General features: G+C 44.8%; 1 protein-coding gene across 4 annotated transcripts in view; it reads right to left on the reverse strand.

Moving 5' to 3' along the window:
* Positions 1–13,376, reverse strand: part of LOC137383978 (ETS domain-containing protein Elk-4-like) — a 63,330-nt gene extending 49,954 nt beyond the window's left edge. For 2 of the 4 annotated variants that reach the window (XR_010977518.1, XR_010977517.1), the window contains exon 1: positions 12,572–13,134. The gene's annotated coding sequence lies outside the window, so the exon portion shown is untranslated. Of the gene's footprint in view, positions 1–12,571; positions 13,149–13,289 lie in introns of those variants that run through there. The other 2 variants (XM_068057474.1, XM_068057475.1) reach the window with 2 other exon arrangements.
* Between the last annotated feature and the right edge of the window lie 5,099 nt (positions 13,377–18,475).

Below are 18,475 nucleotides of genomic sequence, written 5' to 3' on the forward strand. Positions count from 1 at the left end.
AACAACATCCTTATTCAGAGTGTTAAGATTTTGAATAACTGTCCAGGTTTCCCAAGGAGGAACCATGTCCACCAAAACAGCATTAATCATGTACACTACTGCCACTGGATCAATTTGGGCTACTAGCCAATCTCCTGTGGCATCACTCACAAAATGGACAGAGGCACAGTTTAGCCATGATGGTTGCTAAAGGGGAACTGTGAAGGGTGTGGTCTAATTAGGCATATTCTGAGATCAGTTAGAGAATTTGCTGAGAGAATTTTCTGTAGATTGGCGGATGCTGGTAAATTCCTGGGTTCCCCTTAAATCATCAAGATCAGAATAAAAACGCAGAAGGTTACCACCTTTCTTCTTATAGATATATTTTTAATAGGGAGGTGTTTTAAAGTATTACAGGTGCATGCCTTTTGTACAATGTATAAATTGATCAGTAGCAATACACTGTAATGTTGAGTAATACATTTCTTGTCTGATACTCTCGACCACCAATCCCAAACCCCACTCCTGTCAACTCTCACTTACAGATTGGCAGCCGCTACTACTTCACCCGAACGTCATGCAACTCAAAATGCTCTCCGGGGTATAACATAAATTTTAAAAGGCAGAATCGTAAATATGCCTGCTGTACGTTCCCCACTGCTCAAGTGGAGATGCAATGGAAACAATTTCCACCTTCACCACATAAAGAAAAACTTGCATTTATATAGCACCTTTCACAACCATAGGATGTCCTAAGCACTTTATAGCCAATGTAATACTTTTGAAACGTAGTCACTGTTGTAAAGTAGGAAACACAGCAGTCAATTTGCACACAGCAAGATCCCACAAACCATAATGAGATAAATGACCAGAACATCTGTTTTTGAGATCCAAATGGAGATGAATGGCAGATGGGTTCTATAACATTTGAGTGACAGTTTATCACAGTGAAGGTAAAAGCTAACCCCCGATTAACTTTTTCATGTGGCCACCATTACCGAAATTCTAGAGACAACACCTATCACTCATCTATTACAGAGTTTGCCCATTGTCTGTATGTGACATGTTGCTCATAAGGAGATACTGGAAAACTAAGCCCTAGCTCCTCTGTCACTCAAACAACTAATTCTGCTTTTTTTTTATTAGTCAACAACAACAACTCGTGTCTATATAGTGCTTTTAATGTAGTAAAATGTCCCAGGTTACTTCACAGAAGAGTTTTCAAAAACTTGACAGAGCCACATAAGGAGGTATTAGGACTGATGGTTAAAAATATGGTCAAAAAGGTAGACTTAAAGGAGGAGGAGAGAGGTAGAGAGGCAAAGAGGTTAAGGGAGGGAAAGCCAGAGCTTATAGCCTAGGCAACTGAAAGCACAGCCGCCAATGGTGGAGCAATTAAAATCTGGGATGCGCGAGAGATCTGGTTTGGAGGAGTGTTGAGATGCTAGAGGGTTGTAGGGCTGGAAGAGGTTACAGAGATAGGGAGGGACAAGGCTATGGAGGGATTTGAAAACGAGGATGAGAATCTTGCGATTGATGCAGTGCCAAACCGGGAGCCAGTGTTGGTCAACGAGCAGAGGGGTGATGAGTTCGGATACAGGCAGAGTAGTTTTGGACGAGCTCAAGTTTATGAAAAGTGGATGCCGGCCAGGTGAGCATTGGTATAGTCAAGGCTAGAGGTAACAAAAGGCATGGATGAGGGTTTCAGCAGCATCCTCTGCCACAAAGCTCACACAAGAATACAACATATATACACACACAGAGCAAATCAGGGCAAACAATACTAAATTTGAGTGAATTTTTCTCTTCCAGTCTATGTAAAGGAATTGACACAGAAACATACAATGAGGCAATCAATGCCAGATGTAGATAAGTTTCCAGATTGTGTGGTGCACTGTACCTCACTCCCAACATAGCCTCACAAGGCAGCCAACTGGGAATCACGGCAATCTGAAGGAATGAAGTGCAGCTGTAAATTTCCCAACTTTCCCCGAGATGGCTTCATCCGTTGAGAAGACCGGAGATGATTTGAAATGAAATTCCACTGACAGGATGCAGAAACCCTCATTCCTGAGTACAGGCCTGGATTCAATTAAAAACTCTATTTTTCTAACTGCACTCTGCAAAGACATAAAGGTCGGAAAGTCCCAAGTACTGTGCCATTTCCGTGATAGTTAATTCAGTGTTGTCCAATAGAAATCGCTGGCTAGCCACATGCATTAATTTTAGCAGAAATTGCCTCACACTATGCAAGTAAACGTACTTCACGTGTATATTTTCCGAATAAACATCTACCATCAGTCAGAATCCAAGGATATAAAACTCTCACAACAATCAGAAAATACTCACACACTCTGCTTTTCATCTAAATATTTTGACCAACAAATGTGCAAAAAGGTTAAGGTTCACACAATGAGAGAATATTGAGAACACATTGCTACTTTTTATTTACTAATCAGAAAATCAGTTGACCACATCTGGATCTTTAACTAGTGGATAATTGGGCGATAGTGAATTAACTAGAGTGGCATTAAAGACACTAGAGTAGCCTCAGAGCACTTAGATTCTTTTTTAACTTGTTCTCGGGATGTGGGTGTTGCTGTCAAGGCTCTAGTTACCCCTGAGTGGCTCGCCAGGCCACTTCAGAGTCAACCACGTTGGTATGGGTCTGGAGTCACGTACAGGCCAGACATGGTAAGGATGGTAGATTTCCTTCCCTTAAAGACAGTCGTGAAGCAGTTGGATTTTTATAACAATCTGACAGTTTCATGGTTACTTTTACTGATGCAACAACAACTTGCATTTATATGGTGCCTTCAACATAGTAAAACGCATGAAGGTGGTTCACAGGAGCCATTATGAGACAGAATTTGACACCAAGCCACATAAGTGACGATTACTACAGGAGCTTGGTTAAAGTGATAGATTTTAAGGAATGCCTCAAAAGGAAGAGTGAGAGTTTTAGGGAGGGAATCCAGGAGCTTAGGTCCTCAGCATGGCCACCAATGGTGGCGTAAAGAAAATGAGGAATGCACAAGAAGCCAGAATTGGAGGATACAGAGATCTTGGAGGATACAGAGATAAGGAGAGGGGTGCACACCATTTTTCTATTTAAATGCCAGCTTTTTATTTACAAATTTCAACTGAATTCATGTTCTCAAACTGCCAAGGTGTGAATGGACCTCAGATTGTACTGTCTACTTTATCCAGACTTCTGGATGTAGTAGTGCAACCAGTTACTAGTCCAATAACATTGTCACTAAACTATTGTACCCAATGGAAGGAGGAGAGGGAAAATCAGCTAGAATATGTTATCTATTTGCCTTTATGTGACTTATCTGTGAGACTCTGCAGTGTACTCCAGTATGGATCACTCAGCATCATAGCATCAAGGCATAAAATGGGTTGTTTTAAATTTGGGATGGAAACTAATTTGTGACATGCAGCTCACAGCAAACCTGAGTGTTTGTTGCTGGAAGCACAATGTATAAGAATATGTTGGAGAGAGGTTTAAAGCTGCTTTCTTATGGGGTAGTGGAAGAAATGGTGCAGTACAACCTCTGAGTCATATGTTTGTGGTTCAAATCCCACTCCAGAGACTTGAGCACATAATCCAACTTACATTTTAGTTCAGTACTGAGGGAGAATTGCACTATCAGACATGCCATCTCTTGCATGAGACATTACACTGAAGCCCTGTCTTCCCTCTCAAGTAGATACGCACCTCCAGGCGCGTATCCATTGTCTCTCGAGATAAGGAGGCCCAAAAGAGATTTAAAAGATGCTATGGCACTATTTTGAGGAAGAGTAGGGGAGCAATCGAGGTCTCTCAGTGTCCAGGTGAATATTTATTCCTCAACTATCATCATTAAAAGAGATTATCTGGTCATTATCACATTGCTGTTTGTGGGAGCTTGCTGTGCACAAGTTGGCTGCAGTGTTCCCTACATTACAACAGTAACTATACTTTCAAAAGTACTTAATTGGCTGTAAAGTGCGTCGGTATGTCCCAAGGTTATGAAAGATGCTACATAAATGCAAATCTTTCTTCTCTGTTTTAATATCTCATGACTTCACGTTATAGTATCTGGGTTGAACCCATCCCTCCCTCATTCCTCATATGATTTCAATAACTCAGCCCTGATCTAGGGTACACAATCAAAAAGAGTTTCCCACATGAAAGAAGTTCCTACTAATGTTCTCCCCAACCCCTGTGCCCCATCCTTACAAATCTTCCATGAAACTGCTGCTACCCTGCACAAGTTCATAGCATGCCTGTATGAGACTTAACAGCACCACCAGGATATCCGACTATGTGGGGCATCGCAGCTGAGCCTGGTCCAGTCTTCACTTGATGTCCACTCAGTTTCCAGCTGTGATTGGAACACAGGCCATTCAGCCCCTCAACCTCTTCCACTATTCAATTAAATCACAATACAGACTATAATCTGACACAATGTATAACAGGATTCTTAGAGGGACAAGGGTGAGAGGGGAGAATGGACTTCTGTAAAATGAAGAGAGAACCTGGCCCAGATTTTAATGAAGAAATAACAGTGTGTGAACAACAATCCCGTTATTAATGTACAAATTGGTCAAGAACCTGTAGCAAGGAAGAGATACCCGATCAAATGCCAATTGCCACAAGCTGCTGGCCAATTTTTACTGCTCTACCATTAGCTTCACGAAACGGCATCACATTCATTAAAAAATTCTTTCATGGAATGTGGGCAATACTGGCCAGGCCAGCATTTATTGCCCATCCCTAAATGCCAGTGAGAAGGTGATGGTGAGCTGCCTTCTTGAACCGCTGCAGTCCATGTGGAGTAGGTACACCCGCAGTGCTGCTAGGAAGGGAGTTCCAGGATTTTGACCCAGCGACAGTGAAGGAACGGCGATATAGTTCCAAGTCAGAATGGTGTGTGACTTGGAGGGGAACTTGCAGGTGGTGGAGTTCCCATGTATTTGCTGCCCTTGTCTTTCTAGTTGGCAGAGGTCGCGGGTTTGGAAGGTGCTGTCTAAGGAGCCTTGGTGCATTGCTGCAGTGCATTTTGTAGATGGTACACACTGCTGCCACTGTGCGTCAGTGGTGAAGGGAGTGAATGTTTGTAGATGGGGTGCCAATCAAGCGGGCTGCTTTGTCCTGGATGGTGGCAAGCTTCTTGAGTGTTGTTGGAGCTGCACCCATCCAGGCAAGTGGAGAGTATTCCATCACACTCCTGACTTGTGCCTTGTAGATGGTGGACAGGCTTTGGGGAGTCAGGAGGTGAGTTACTGCCTCAGGATTCCTAGCTTCTGACCTGCTCTTGTAGCCACAGTATATGGCTACTCCAGTTCAGTTTCTGGTCAATGGTAGCCCCCAGGATGTTGATAGTGGGGGATTCAGCAATGGTAATGCTGTTGAATGTCAAGGGGAGATGGTTAGATTCTCTCTTGTTGGAAATGGTCATTGCCTGGCACTTGTGTGGCACGCATGTTACTTGCCACTTATCAGCTCCAGCCTGGATATTGTCCAGGTTTTACTGCATTTCAAAGTGGACCTCTTCAGTATTTGAGGAGTCACGAATGGTGCTGAACATTGTGCAATCATCAGTGAATGTCCCCACTTCTGACCTTATGATTGAAGGAAGGTCATTGATGAAGCAGCTGAAGATGTTTGGGCCTAGGAACTCCTGCAGTGATGTCCTGGAGCTCAGATGATTGACCTCCAACAACCACAACCATCTTCCTTTGCGCTAGGTATGACTCCAGCCAGCGGAGGGTTTTCCCCCTGATTCCCATTGACCTCAGTTTTGCTAGGGCTCCTTGATGCCATACTCGGTCAAATGCTGCCTTGATGTCAAGGGCAGTCACTCTCACCTCACCTCTTGAGTTCAGCTCTTTTGTCCAGGTTTGAACCAAGGCTGTAATGAGGTCAGGAGTTGAGTGGCCCTGGCGGAACCCAAACTGAGCGTCACTGAGCAGGTTATTGCTAAGCAAGTGCTGCTTGATAGCACTGTTGATGACACCTTCCATCACTTTACTGATGATTGAGAGTAGGCTGATGGGGAGGTAATTGGCCGGGTTGGACTTGTCCTGCTTTTTGTGTACAGGACAAACCTGGGCAATTTTCCACATTGCAGGGTAGATGCCAGTGTTGTAGCTGTACTGGAACAGCTTGGCGAGGGGCGTGGCAAGTTCTGGAGCACAGGTCTTCAGTACTATTGCCGGAATATTGTCAGGACCCATAGCTTTTGCAGTATCCAGTGCCTTCAGTCGTTTCTTGATATCACGTGGAGTGAACTGAATTGGCTGAAGTCTGGCATCTGTGATGTTGGGGACTTCAGGAGGAGGCCGAGATGGATCATCAACTCGGCACTTAGAACATAGAACATAGAACAGTACAGCACAGTACAGGCCCTTCAGCCCACGATGTTGTGCCGACCCTTTAACCTACTCTAAGATCAAACTAACTACCTACCCTTCATTCCACTATCGTCCATGTACCTATCCAAGAGTCGCTTAAATGTCCCTAATGTATCTGCTTCTACTACCACCGCTGGCAGTGCATTCCACGCACCCACCACTCTCTGTGTAAAGAACTTACCTCTGACATCTCCCCGAAACCTTCCTCCAATCACCTTAAAATTATGCCCCCTGGTGATCGCCCTTTCCACCTTGGGAAAAAGTCTCTGGCTATCCACTCTATGCCTCTCATCATCTTGTACCCCTCTATCAAGTCACCTCTCATCCTTCTTCGCTCCAATGAGAAAAGCCCCAGCCCCCTCAATCCTTCTTCATAAGACATGCCCTTCAGTCCAGGCAGCATCCTGGTAAATCTCCTCTGCACCCTCTCTAAAGCTTCCACATCCTTCCTATAGTGAGGCGACCAGAACTGAACACAATATTCCAAGTGTGGTCGAACCAGGGCCTTATAGAGCTGCAGCATAACCTCGCGGCTCTTAAACTCAATCCCCCTGTTAATGAAAGCCAACACACCATACGCCTTCTTAACAACCCTATCAACTTGGGTGGCAACTTTGAGCGATCTATGGACATGGACTTCTGGCTGAAGATTGTTGCAAATGCTTCAGCCTTAACTTTCGCACTGATGTGCTGGGCTCCCCCATCATTGAGGATGGGGATATTTGTGGAGCCACCTCCTCCAGTTAGTTGTTTAATTGTCCACCACCATTCACGGCTGGATGTGGCAGGACTGCAGAGCTTCGATCTGATCATTTGGTTATGGGATTGCTTAGCTCTGTCTATCGCTTGTTTATGTTTATGTTTACAGATACAGCACTGAAACAGGCCCTTCGGCCCACCGAGTCTGTGCCGACCATCAACCACCCATTTATACTAATCCTACACTAATCCCATATTCCTACCACATCCCCACCTGTCCCTACATTTCCCTACCACCTACCTATACTAGTGGCAATTTATAATGGCCAATTTACCTACCAACCTGCAAGTCTTTTGGCTTGTGGGATGAAACCGGAGCACCCGGAGAAAACCCACGCAGACACAGGGAGAACTTGCAAACTCCACACAGGCAGTACCCAGAATTGAACCCGGGTCGCTGGAGCTGTGAGACTGCGGTGCTAACCACTGCGCCACTGTGCCGCCCTGCGGCAGGCATCTGTGACATCTGCGGCAGGCAGATTGGTGAGGACGAGGTCAAGTATGTTTTCCCCTCGTGTTGGTTCCCTCACCACCTGCCGCAGACCCAGTCTAGCAGCTATGTCCTTTAGGACTCGGCCAGCTTGGTCAGTAGTGGTGCTACTGAGCCACTCTTGGTGATGGACATTGAAGTCCCCCACCCAGAGTACATTTTGTGCCCTTGCCACCCTCAGTGCTTCCTCCAAGTGGTGTTCAACATGGTGGAGTACTGAGTCATCAGCTGAGGGAGGGTGGTAGGTGGTAATCAGTAGGAGATTACCTTGCCCATGTTTGACCTGATGCCATGAGACTTCATGGGGTCTGGAGTCGATGTTGAGGACTCCCAGGGCAACTCCCTCCCTACTGTATACCTCTGTGCCACCTCCTCTGCTGGGTCTGTCCAGCCGTTGGGACAGGACATACTCGGGGATGGTGATGGCAGTGTCTGGGACATTGTCTGTAAGGTATGATTCCGTGAGTATGACTATGTCAGGCTGTTGCTTAACTAGTCTGTGGGACAGGTCTCCAAACTTTGGCACAAGCCCCCAGATGTTAGTAAGGAGGACTTTGCAGGTTCGACAGTGCTGTCTTTGTCGTTGTCGTTTCCGGTGCCGAAGTCGATGCCAGGTGGTCCGTCCGGTTTCATTCCTTTTTATTGACGTCGTAGCGGTTAGGTGCAACTGAGTGGCTTGCTAGGCCATTTCAGAGGGCATGTAAGAGTTAACCCCATTGCTGTGGGTCTGAAGTCACATGTCGGCCAGACCAGGTAAGGACAGCAGATTTCCTTCCCTAAAGGACATTAGTGAACCAGATGGGTTTTTACAACAATCAACAATGGTTTCATGGCCATCATTAGACTAGCTTTTAATTCCAGATTTATTAATTAAATTCAAATTCCACCTTCTGCTGTGGTGGGATTCAAACCCATGTCCCCAGAGAAATACCCTGGGTCTCTGGGTTACTAGTCCAGTGATAATACCACTACGCCACCGCCTACTGCACCAGCTTACCCAACAAAAATCCATAGATCTCAGTTTTGGAATTTTCAATTCACTCCCAGCTGCAATAGCATTTTTGGGGGGCAGAGTTCCAGATTTCCACGACCCTTTATGTGAAGAAATGCTTCTTGACATCACCCCTGAATAGCCTAATTTTAAGGTTATGCCCCCTTGTTATGGACTTCCCCATTAGAAGAAATAGTTTATCTTACTATTTACACTATCAATTCCTTTAATCATCTCAAACTCAAGATCAATGGAGAGTGGTCAGAGGCTGGAACTGTTGCCGATTCAGGGAATTATACTGCCTTAGTTGCTATGATCAGTCATCTCAAGACAGGTAACAAACTGACAATGGTTAGGGCCCTAGGAAGGTACCTCCTACATCCATTCCCTTTGTACCCAAACAGCTCCCTCTGAGCAGGTAATAAATTGCAATCTCGCCAATTCAGGAAGAAACTAACAGTGACCACTGAATGGAAACACAAAGCTGACGTCAAACACAAAGCTTTTTCAGTGTACAAAGAAGAGTTATTTTTAAATTTTCAAAAAAAAAAACAAGCATTTAATTTCATCCTCTAAGGCAAGAGCGATCCAGTCAATGATATGCATGCTGAGACAAGAGTGGATCAAGGCAGGTAATCCTGATGCTCCTAGTCATGAACCTCCCACCTCTCATTAACCAGCTCGATACAGTAGACTCATTCTACAGAGCAGTCAGGACTGCAGATCCCAGGGTACAGATTGCTACTTTGTGTGTGTTCTTTTGTTGTTTCACGTATAGACTACAATCTGACACAATGTATAACAGGATTCTTAGAGGTATAAGCGCGAGAGGGGAGAATGGACTTCTGTAAAATGAAAATAGAACCTGGCTCAGATTTTAATGAAGAAATAACAGTGTGTGAACAACACATCCCGTTATTAACGTACAACTTGGTCAAGAACGTGTAGCAAGAAAGAAATACCCTATGAAATGCCAATTGCCACAAGTTGCTGGCCAATTTTTACTGCTCTACCATTAGCTTCACGAAACGGCATCTCACGCTTTACCTCCCTGTGAAATTCATTAAATTGCTGCATATGAATATTAATTACCCATTACATGTGCCACAGAAAGTTAAGTCCAGTAATTAAAAATATAAGTACCATTTTAATAATGTGATAATTGTTAATTACTGCCAGTCAAACCCAGAAAGTGAATAATTGCAAGTGCACAGTCTCAATCCTATGGGTTTTGAATTGTCTGGGGAGATTTTAAAAGACTAACTTTAAATGTAATTTTTCTTTTCTGTCCTTTTTTAAATCTCTTTCTCTTAATTCAATCTTCTTTCCCTCACTTTATTTATCTTTCTGTTCCTGACTTGACCTTCCTACTCAGTCCTTCCTCTGTTTATTTCTCAACCTTTCAATCTCATTGTTTGTTCCATCATTCACCAAGGTCTCAGATGCCACATTGTCCTTGCCATGCCATAATCATCTCGCATTTCCAGCAACTTTGTGGGAAAAACTTGTAAAAACTGAAATGTGCACATACAAGTCTAACTACTAAGGCCCTGCCTGAGATTGCCCATTCCAGCAAAATCAGGGGCATAATTCAGTGTCAGTCATGGCTCAGTGTATAGCACACTTGACTCAGAGTCAAAACATTGTGGTATAAAATGCCACTCCAGAAACCTTAACCACAAAATCCAAGCTGACATTTCTCTGCCGGTACAGAGAGAGTGCTATGCTGTCTTTCAGATGGAATCTTAAACTAAGGTCTGTCCTATCCTCTCAGATGGATGTAAAAGATCCTGTGACACTATCTGAAGAAGAGCAGGGAAGCTCTGGCCAGTATTTATTCCTTAATCGCTATCACTATTGTTGTTTGTGAGACCCTGCTGTGAATAATTTGGTTGCCAAATTTCCTACATTACATGGTGATGACAATTCAAAAATACTTCAATGGCTGTAAAGTGCTTTGTTACCTCCCAAGGTTGTGAAAAGTGCAATATAAATGCAATATTGCATTCAGTTCTGGCTCCAGGACAGTCTTGATAAAAAGCAGATTCATCAGAATAATGCTGGAGCTACATTATGAGAATAGGTTGCATAAACTTGGGTTGTATTCCCTTGAGTTTAGGAGGTTAAGGGACGATCTAACTGAGGTGTTTAAAATGATAAAAGGATTCATTAGGATAGATACAGAGAAACCATTTCCTCTGGTGGGAGAATGCAGAACAATGGGGCACAATCCTAATATTAGAAGCAAGCTATTCACGAGTGAGATTGGAAATAAATTTTTCTCACAAAGGGTGGTGGAAATCTGGAACTCTCTTGCAAAAAAACAGTTGTGACTGGGGGTCAATTGCAAATTGCTAGATTTGTTAGATAAGGGTATTAAGAAATATGGAGCAAAGGTAGGTAAATGGGGTTGAGTTACAGATCAGCCATGATCTAATTGACTAGCCCAGCAGCCTAACTGAATAGCCTCCTCCTGTTCTATGTATTTCCCTCTCCTTCACCCATTTTTCCTTATTCTGGGCTTCGTATCTTACATAAGGAGAAAACTCACTTGCTCACAAACAAATACTTACAAATCTCTGTTTGTGATAATTACATTCCTCTGAGATTGTACTTCGAACTTTGAATCATTTATATTTAACTCTTCCTTTAAGACAGCAATAGAGGAGTGCCAGACAGACATGTTAAAACAACAGACACTCGTGGGGCACAGTCAGATAATGAATCTTCAAGTGAGCACCTCCTATTGAATCCACTGAACGCCCTGGCAATGTTGCCCACGACACCTGCAAACCCACCCACTCTCTTAACAACAGCTCCAACTTCATTGTCACTGCTGTATAAATAACACAATGTTATTACTGTTAAAAATAATGAGTGTGTGGGAGTGATTACAGTGAAGATAATCCAGCCTGCAGCTTCGCTGTCACTGTTTTCTGACAAGATTACTTTGCAACTGCTTCCCAGCCCATTATTATTATTCCCTCACATGTTCCTCCTCTTTGTTGTTGTACCTGGTGTGCCCCCTGCCTTGACTCCATTTCAGGGCACTGGGGCACCGATGTGCCAGCTGAGCTGAATGTTACCACCAGCTGTTTAATAACAAGGCACAGTTACAAAAGTGTGTTTAGATAAAGGACAACTCAAAAACAAAACTGCTCAAGAGTCCCCAGATCTCCTTAAGCCACTGTTCCATGTTTGGAACTCTGCTTTGCTGTGTCCCCAGACATTCTAAAGGGAAGGCGAGTGCCAGCACCTATTCAACCGAATGCGGAAGAAGTGTTGCACCTAAAAAACGATTTCTACCCTCACCCCAGCTCCCCACACATGCCCACTTTCCAGCAGGGTAAGCGATCAGCAGCAGGAACTCTGATGCCAATCCCTAGCCCGAGGCCAGTGAAGTCAAGGTAACACCCACAACTGTTAACCCAGGTTGTGATCAGTTTCTTAAAGGGGGAAACAAAATTCCCTGTTTCACAGTTGGGGATGGAAAAGTGCGTTGGGCGGGAAAAGAAACTAACCAGGAAGCGATAAGATAAAATGTAAAGCAAAATAATTGCAGATTCAAACCTGGGCCTATAGAAGGCCCAGTGAGAGTTTACATAAAGGGGAAAAGCAGTTATTTCATTGAAATGCACCTCGCCTATTTAAGCACTTATCTGTAATCCCATTACTAATCCACAGCAAATTCCTTTGGTTTTATATCATTTTTTGCTTGTTTTCTAGTAGCGATTTGCCAAACGCTTTGAATTAACTCCCTACTTCACCACATACACGAAGTCGACAGCTGGACTCGATTTCGCTACATCCGCAAGCTCGATACATTGTAACCCAGTGACTTCCCCTCCAAAAATCTTGTTACAAATTAATCAAGAACAAAGGGAAAGGAAACAATGTTGCAAGACAACAACTGCAACAACAAAACAGATACAAATAGACACACTCACCCCCAACTCCAGCGAGCCTTGTCTCTGTCTGCAAATTCGGAGATCGGCAGTTCCAGGGTGATCATGCTATTAATATTAACATCAAATCAAAACAATATTGTTCCCAGTCACAGAAATCCTTCTCCGGTCGCTTTACTGGAGGCTGGGGAACTGGAGTGGAAGAAGGAGAGAGAGAGAAGGTGAGCTCTGCATTTCCTCCCTGCCTTGGGGATCAGGAGCGGGTCCGCTCGGCTCTCCTGCCCGTCTCCACCGATCAGTTTCATGTCTGTCAATTTCCTTCCCTCCACCTCCTCCCCTTGTTAATTTCACGGGTGTCTGTGCCTGGGGATTTCCTCCAGGGGAAAGGGGGGTGTGGTTCCCTCAGCCTCTCCTGTCCTGGGGTTCTGTGTGTGATCAAGACTTTCTCACGGTAGATTTTTATCTCCTCGCCTCTGCCTTCCTTCTCCCCTTCACTCTTTCCACCTCACACCCCTCCCCCTCCGCACCCTCAGGAGGGGCAAAGGAGCTCCACAATCCTAGACTCCCTCTCCTTCACTCATAATAGCCTCTACCTTGTGTTGTCTCCTCTCGGTTTCTGTTTGTTACTCCCCCCCCCCCACCCCCCACCACCTCTCCTCCCGATCGATTTGCTCTCAGTTCCTGGGAACTGTCAGCCATCTGCGGATGTCCGCGGCGTCCTAGAGAGAGACTAGTACAAAACTGATGAAGGGTCACAGACCTGAAACGTTTCTCTCTCCACAGATGCTGCCAGACCTGCTGAGTATTTCCAGCACTTTCTGTTTTCATCCTAGAGACAGACACGTGTTTTACTCCAGATTTTGGTACAACGCAACGGAAAAGTTTTGGAATAAGTTCGCTGTCATAGTTGCCGGGCTAAAGTCTAAGCCACTGGCGGGATATTCCTCTGTCAGCGAAACTGAGGCGTTACACCTTTTAAAGAGAATAACTAAGTCCTGGGGCTCCTTTGCCTAGAAAAGAGAAAACAGGGGAGACTTAGTACAAGTCTTTAAATTATGAAGGCGTTTGATTGAAGAGAATTGGCCAAAGACTTCAAGGTAAAACAGTTACAGGGCTATAGGAAGAGAGCAGTGGAGTGTGATTAATTGGATAGCTCCACCAAACAGTCCACATAGGTATGATGGGCTGAATGGCCTCCTTCTGTATCATTCTATGATTCTGTATTTCCACTGTGGGGCAATCCAAAACTAGGGGTCATAAATATAAGATAGTCATTAATAAATCCAATAAGGAATTCAAGAGAAATGTATTTACCCAGAGAGTGGATAGAATGTGGAATAAAAGCAACATACCTGTTGCAAAATTCTCCTAACCTCTCCTTTGCTTCTTTCAGTGATCACCAACTGTCATTTCTGGCTGAAGTGTGTTTAATCTCAACACACAAGCATTTGCCCGAAATTCCTTCCTCGCCATCCAAATAACCACTCATGTGGCTCAGTGTCTAATTTTGCTTTATACCGCTCCTGTGAAGTGCCTTGGGATGTTTTATTATGTTAAAGGTGCTATATAAATGTAAGTTGGGTGCTGGTGTTAGCACCTTCACTAAAAAAGCTGAGGGAAGTATTTCAGAAGAATGTTTTAACTGTCGATAAGTTAACATCCCGCTGTTTGATTTCAAAGTCATTGCATATTGTTTCCATAAAGGTTTTATGTATAATAAAATGTTTGAAGAAAAAATATTTGGGGGGTAATTATAAAATAGCCTGGCAGGAAACTGACGGGATTAAATCTGTTGCCTGTTTGATGCCCCTCCCAATCTTGTTAGTTTCCCGCTGAGCAGGTTCAGTATCATTTATTTATTTTCTTCCTTTTCTCATGAGGTACATTTTCCATGGTGTCAGCTGCCCTCTGGTACAATACCTAAATATCCTTTTGTGAACTGTACGTTCATCCAGGTGAGGAATATTAGTGCTGGGAAATGAAGACTTTTCACATCATTGCAATCTCAGGACAGGTGTAACACAGGGGAAGTAAAACTTTCTCCACTCTGCCTGACAATGTGCCTGAATCCCAACTTCAGGAAAGCAGCATGTACTAACTATGCCTGTCAATACCACTGCCAGCCTTGCTTCTCAGAAAGGGAGGGAGCGACAAACCAAGGAAGTGTAGGTTAACACCAGCAGTGGGAAAATGACTGTGATCAATTAATCAAGACAGAGTAAACAAGCATTTGAAAAAGTCAGCATCGTTCTGTGAAAGGTAAAGTTTTTTGATAGTCACTAAGGTGTTAGATAGAAGAGGATCAATAGATGTCATAAACAAATATTTTCTGAAGGCGTTTGATTAAATCCTACGCAGAAGATCATTAGCATGGATTTGGAGATAATCTTGTCACGGGGACAGGACATTGGCTGAGAAGTGGGTGGAAGAGAATTTGGAGAACAGTCACTCTGCTTGAGATTGGTGGTCTGGGAACAGATCTCAGGTTTTCTCTATTCCTTTCAGTAGTAGCCATGGTTCAGTGGGTAACACTTCCACCTCTGAGTCAGAAGGTTGTGGGTTTAAGTCCCACTCCAGGAGTTGAGCATAAAAATCAAGGCTGACATTCTCGGGCTGCACTGTTGCACTGTCGGAGGTGCCATCTTTTGGATAAGATGAGGTGGAGGTTAAAGATCCCATGGTACTATTCGATGAAAAGCTGGGGAGATCTCCCTGGTGTTCTGGCCAATATTTATCCCTCGACTAATATCATTAAAATGGATTATCTGGTCATAATCACATTACTGTTTGTGGGAGTTTGCTGTGTACAAATTGGTTGCTGTGTTTCCTGCATTGCAACAGTGACTACACTTCAAAATACTTCACTGGTTGTAAACCCCTTGGGATATCCTGAGGTCGTGAAAGGTGCTATATAAATTCAAGTCCTCCTTTCTTTATCCCATGATGGTTCAAGAAGGCCCACCATCAACTAAAGCCTGGCTACCGGACCTGAACCCGACTAGACCCGACTACATGTGTCGGGTTCGGGTCGGGTCAAAGTTCCGAGCCCAGCATTCAGGCTCGGGTCGGGCTGGATACTGCATCCGGGAAGTCACAGGATCAGGCTTACCCATGATTCCCCACACCTCCAGCTGCAGGAATAGCCTGCTGCCGGAACAGGTGAAGGAGATTCGTGTCAGGTCGGGCGCGAAAAAAATTAAAGAACTTGGGCTCGGGTCAGGTTCGGGTTAGCTGTGGTCGGGTTGGGCCCGGGTCGGGTTTTAACTTTATACCCAAGCCAGGCTTTACCACCAACTTCTCAGAGCAACTAGGGGTGGCCTTGCCTGCAAAGCCCAACTCCTGAGAATGACATTTAAAGAACCACAATGGAGTTAATTGCCTCCTATTTTCATGTCTCAGTTATTATTTTAAAACCAGCTGTTACAAAAATGAAACCTTTGTGAAAATTCCCTCAGAATGTCAAGACTGCCCTTTAAGGGATTATTTTCCAATCCTTCTATTTGTGATAATCATACTAGGAAAGGCTGTGTGAGAGTCGGTGATGGAAATTGTACTGTTAATAGTTATGTGGATGATAGTTTTACTATTTTCTTCTTACTACCTTCTTAACTAATTTCTTCTTCTTCTTTGGCCTCCTTGTCTCGAGAGACAATGGGTAAGCGCCTTGAGGTGGTCAGTGGTTTGTGAAGCAGCGCCTGGAGTGGCGATAAAGGCCAATTCTGGAGTGACAGGCTCTTCCACAGGTGCAGATAAAATTGGTTGTCAGGGCTGTTACACAGTTGGCTCTCTCCTTGTGCTTCTGTCTTTTTTCCTGCTAACAGCTAAGTCTCTTCGACTCGCCACTCTTTAGCCCTGTCTTTATGGCTGTCCACCAGCTCTGGCAATCACTGGCAACTGACTCCCACGACTTGTGGTCAATGTCACAGCACTTCATGTCACATTTGCAGACGTCTTTAAAGCGGAGACATGGGCGGCCAGTGGGTCTGATACCAGTGGCGAGCTCGCTGTACAATGTGTCCATGGGGATCCTGCCATCTTCCATGTGGCTCACATGGCCAAGCGATCTCAGGCGCCGTTGGCTCAGTAGGGTGTATATGCTGGGGATGTTGGCTGCCTCGAGGACTTCTGTGTTGGAGATACGGTCCTGCCACCTGATGCCAAGGATTCTCCGGAGGCAGCAAAGATGGAATGAATTGAGACATCGCTCTTGGCTGACATATGTTGTCCAGGCCTCGCTGCCGTAGAGCAAGGTACTGAGGACACAGGCTTGATACACTCGGACTTTTGTGTTCCGTGTCAGTGCACCATTTTCCCACACTCTCTTGGCCAGTCTGGACATAGCAGTGGAAGTCTTTCCTACGCACTTGTTGATTTCTGCATCGAGAGACAGGTTACTGGTGATAGTTGAGCCTAGGTAGGTGAACTCTTGAACCACTTCCAGAGCGTGGTCACCAATATTGATTGATGGAGCATTTCTGACGTCCTGTCCCATGATGTTCGTTTTCTTGAGGCTGATGGTTAGGCCAAATTCGTTGCAGGCAGCCGCAATCCTGTCGATGAGACTCTGCAGACACTCTTCAGTGTGAGATGTTAAAGCAGCATCATCAGCAAAGAGGAGTTCCCTGATGAGGTCCTTCCGTACTTTGGTCTTCGCTCTAAGACGGGCAAGGTTGAACAACCTGCCACCTGATCTTGTGTGGAGGAAAATTCCTTCTTCTGAAGACTTGAACACATGTGAGAGCAGCAGGGAGAAGAAGATCCCAAACAGTGTAGGTGCGAGAACACAGCCCTGTTTCATGCCGCTCAGGATAGGAAAATGGTCTGAATTGTGCATTTCATATTGTCATGGAATGAGGTGATGATACTTAGTAGCTTTGGTGGACATCTGATCTTTGCTCGTAGTCTGAAGAGACCTCGTCTGCTGACGAGGTCAAAGGCTTTGGTGAGATCAATGAAAGCAATGTAGAGGGGCATCTGTTGTTCGCGGCATTTCTCCTGTAGCTGGCGAAGGAAGAACAGCATGTCAATGGTGGATCTCTCTGCTTGAAAGCCACACTGTGCCTCAGGGTAGACACGCTCAGCCAGCTTCTGGAGTCTGTTTAAAACGACTCGAGTGAAGACTTTCCCCACTATGCTGAGCAGGGAGATTCCACGGTAGTTGTTGCAGTCACCGCGGTCATCCTTGTTCTTACAGAGGGTGATGATATTGGCATCGCGCATGTCCTGTGGTACTGCTTCCTCATCCCAGCACAGGCAAAGCAGTTCGTGGAGTAATGAGAGTATAGCAGGCTTGGCACTCTTGATTATTTCAGGGGTAATGCCGTCCTTCCCAGCGGCTTTTCCAGTGGCTGGAGAATCAATGGCATCACTGAGTTCTGATTTTGTTGGCTGTACGTCCAGCTCATCCATGACTGACAGATATTGGGCTGCATTGAGGCCGGCTCAGTGACAACATTTTCCCTGGAGTACATTTCTAGGGAGTGCTCCACCCAGCGGAGCATTTGCTTGCGTTGGTCAGTGATTGTGTCCCCTGATTTAGACTTGAGGGGGGCAATCTTCTTGATGGTTGGCCCAAAAGCTCTCTTAATACCATCATACATTCCTCTGATGTTTCTGGTGTCGGAGGCCAGCTGAATACGACTGCATAGGTGTTGCCAGTAGTCATTTGCACAGCGCCTGGCTGTTCTTTGTGCAGCACATCTGGCTACTTTAAGTGCTACGGATGTTAACTCGCCGGAGGCTTTCTTGTAGTTCAACAGTGCAATGCGTTTAGCGGCTATGACAGGTTCCAGCTCTTCAAAGTGAGATTGAAACCAGTCTGCATTCTGCTTCTCACGTTTGCCAAAGGTGGTCATTGCTGAGTTATAGATGACATCTCTGATGTGGGCCCACTTGCTCTCTGCATTCCCTGCAGGAGTGTTTTGAAGGGCTTTTTCAAGTGAATTT

Source organism: Heterodontus francisci, chromosome 25 (genome assembly GCF_036365525.1).
Source record: "Heterodontus francisci isolate sHetFra1 chromosome 25, sHetFra1.hap1, whole genome shotgun sequence".
NCBI classification, from domain to species: domain Eukaryota; kingdom Metazoa; phylum Chordata; class Chondrichthyes; order Heterodontiformes; family Heterodontidae; genus Heterodontus; species Heterodontus francisci.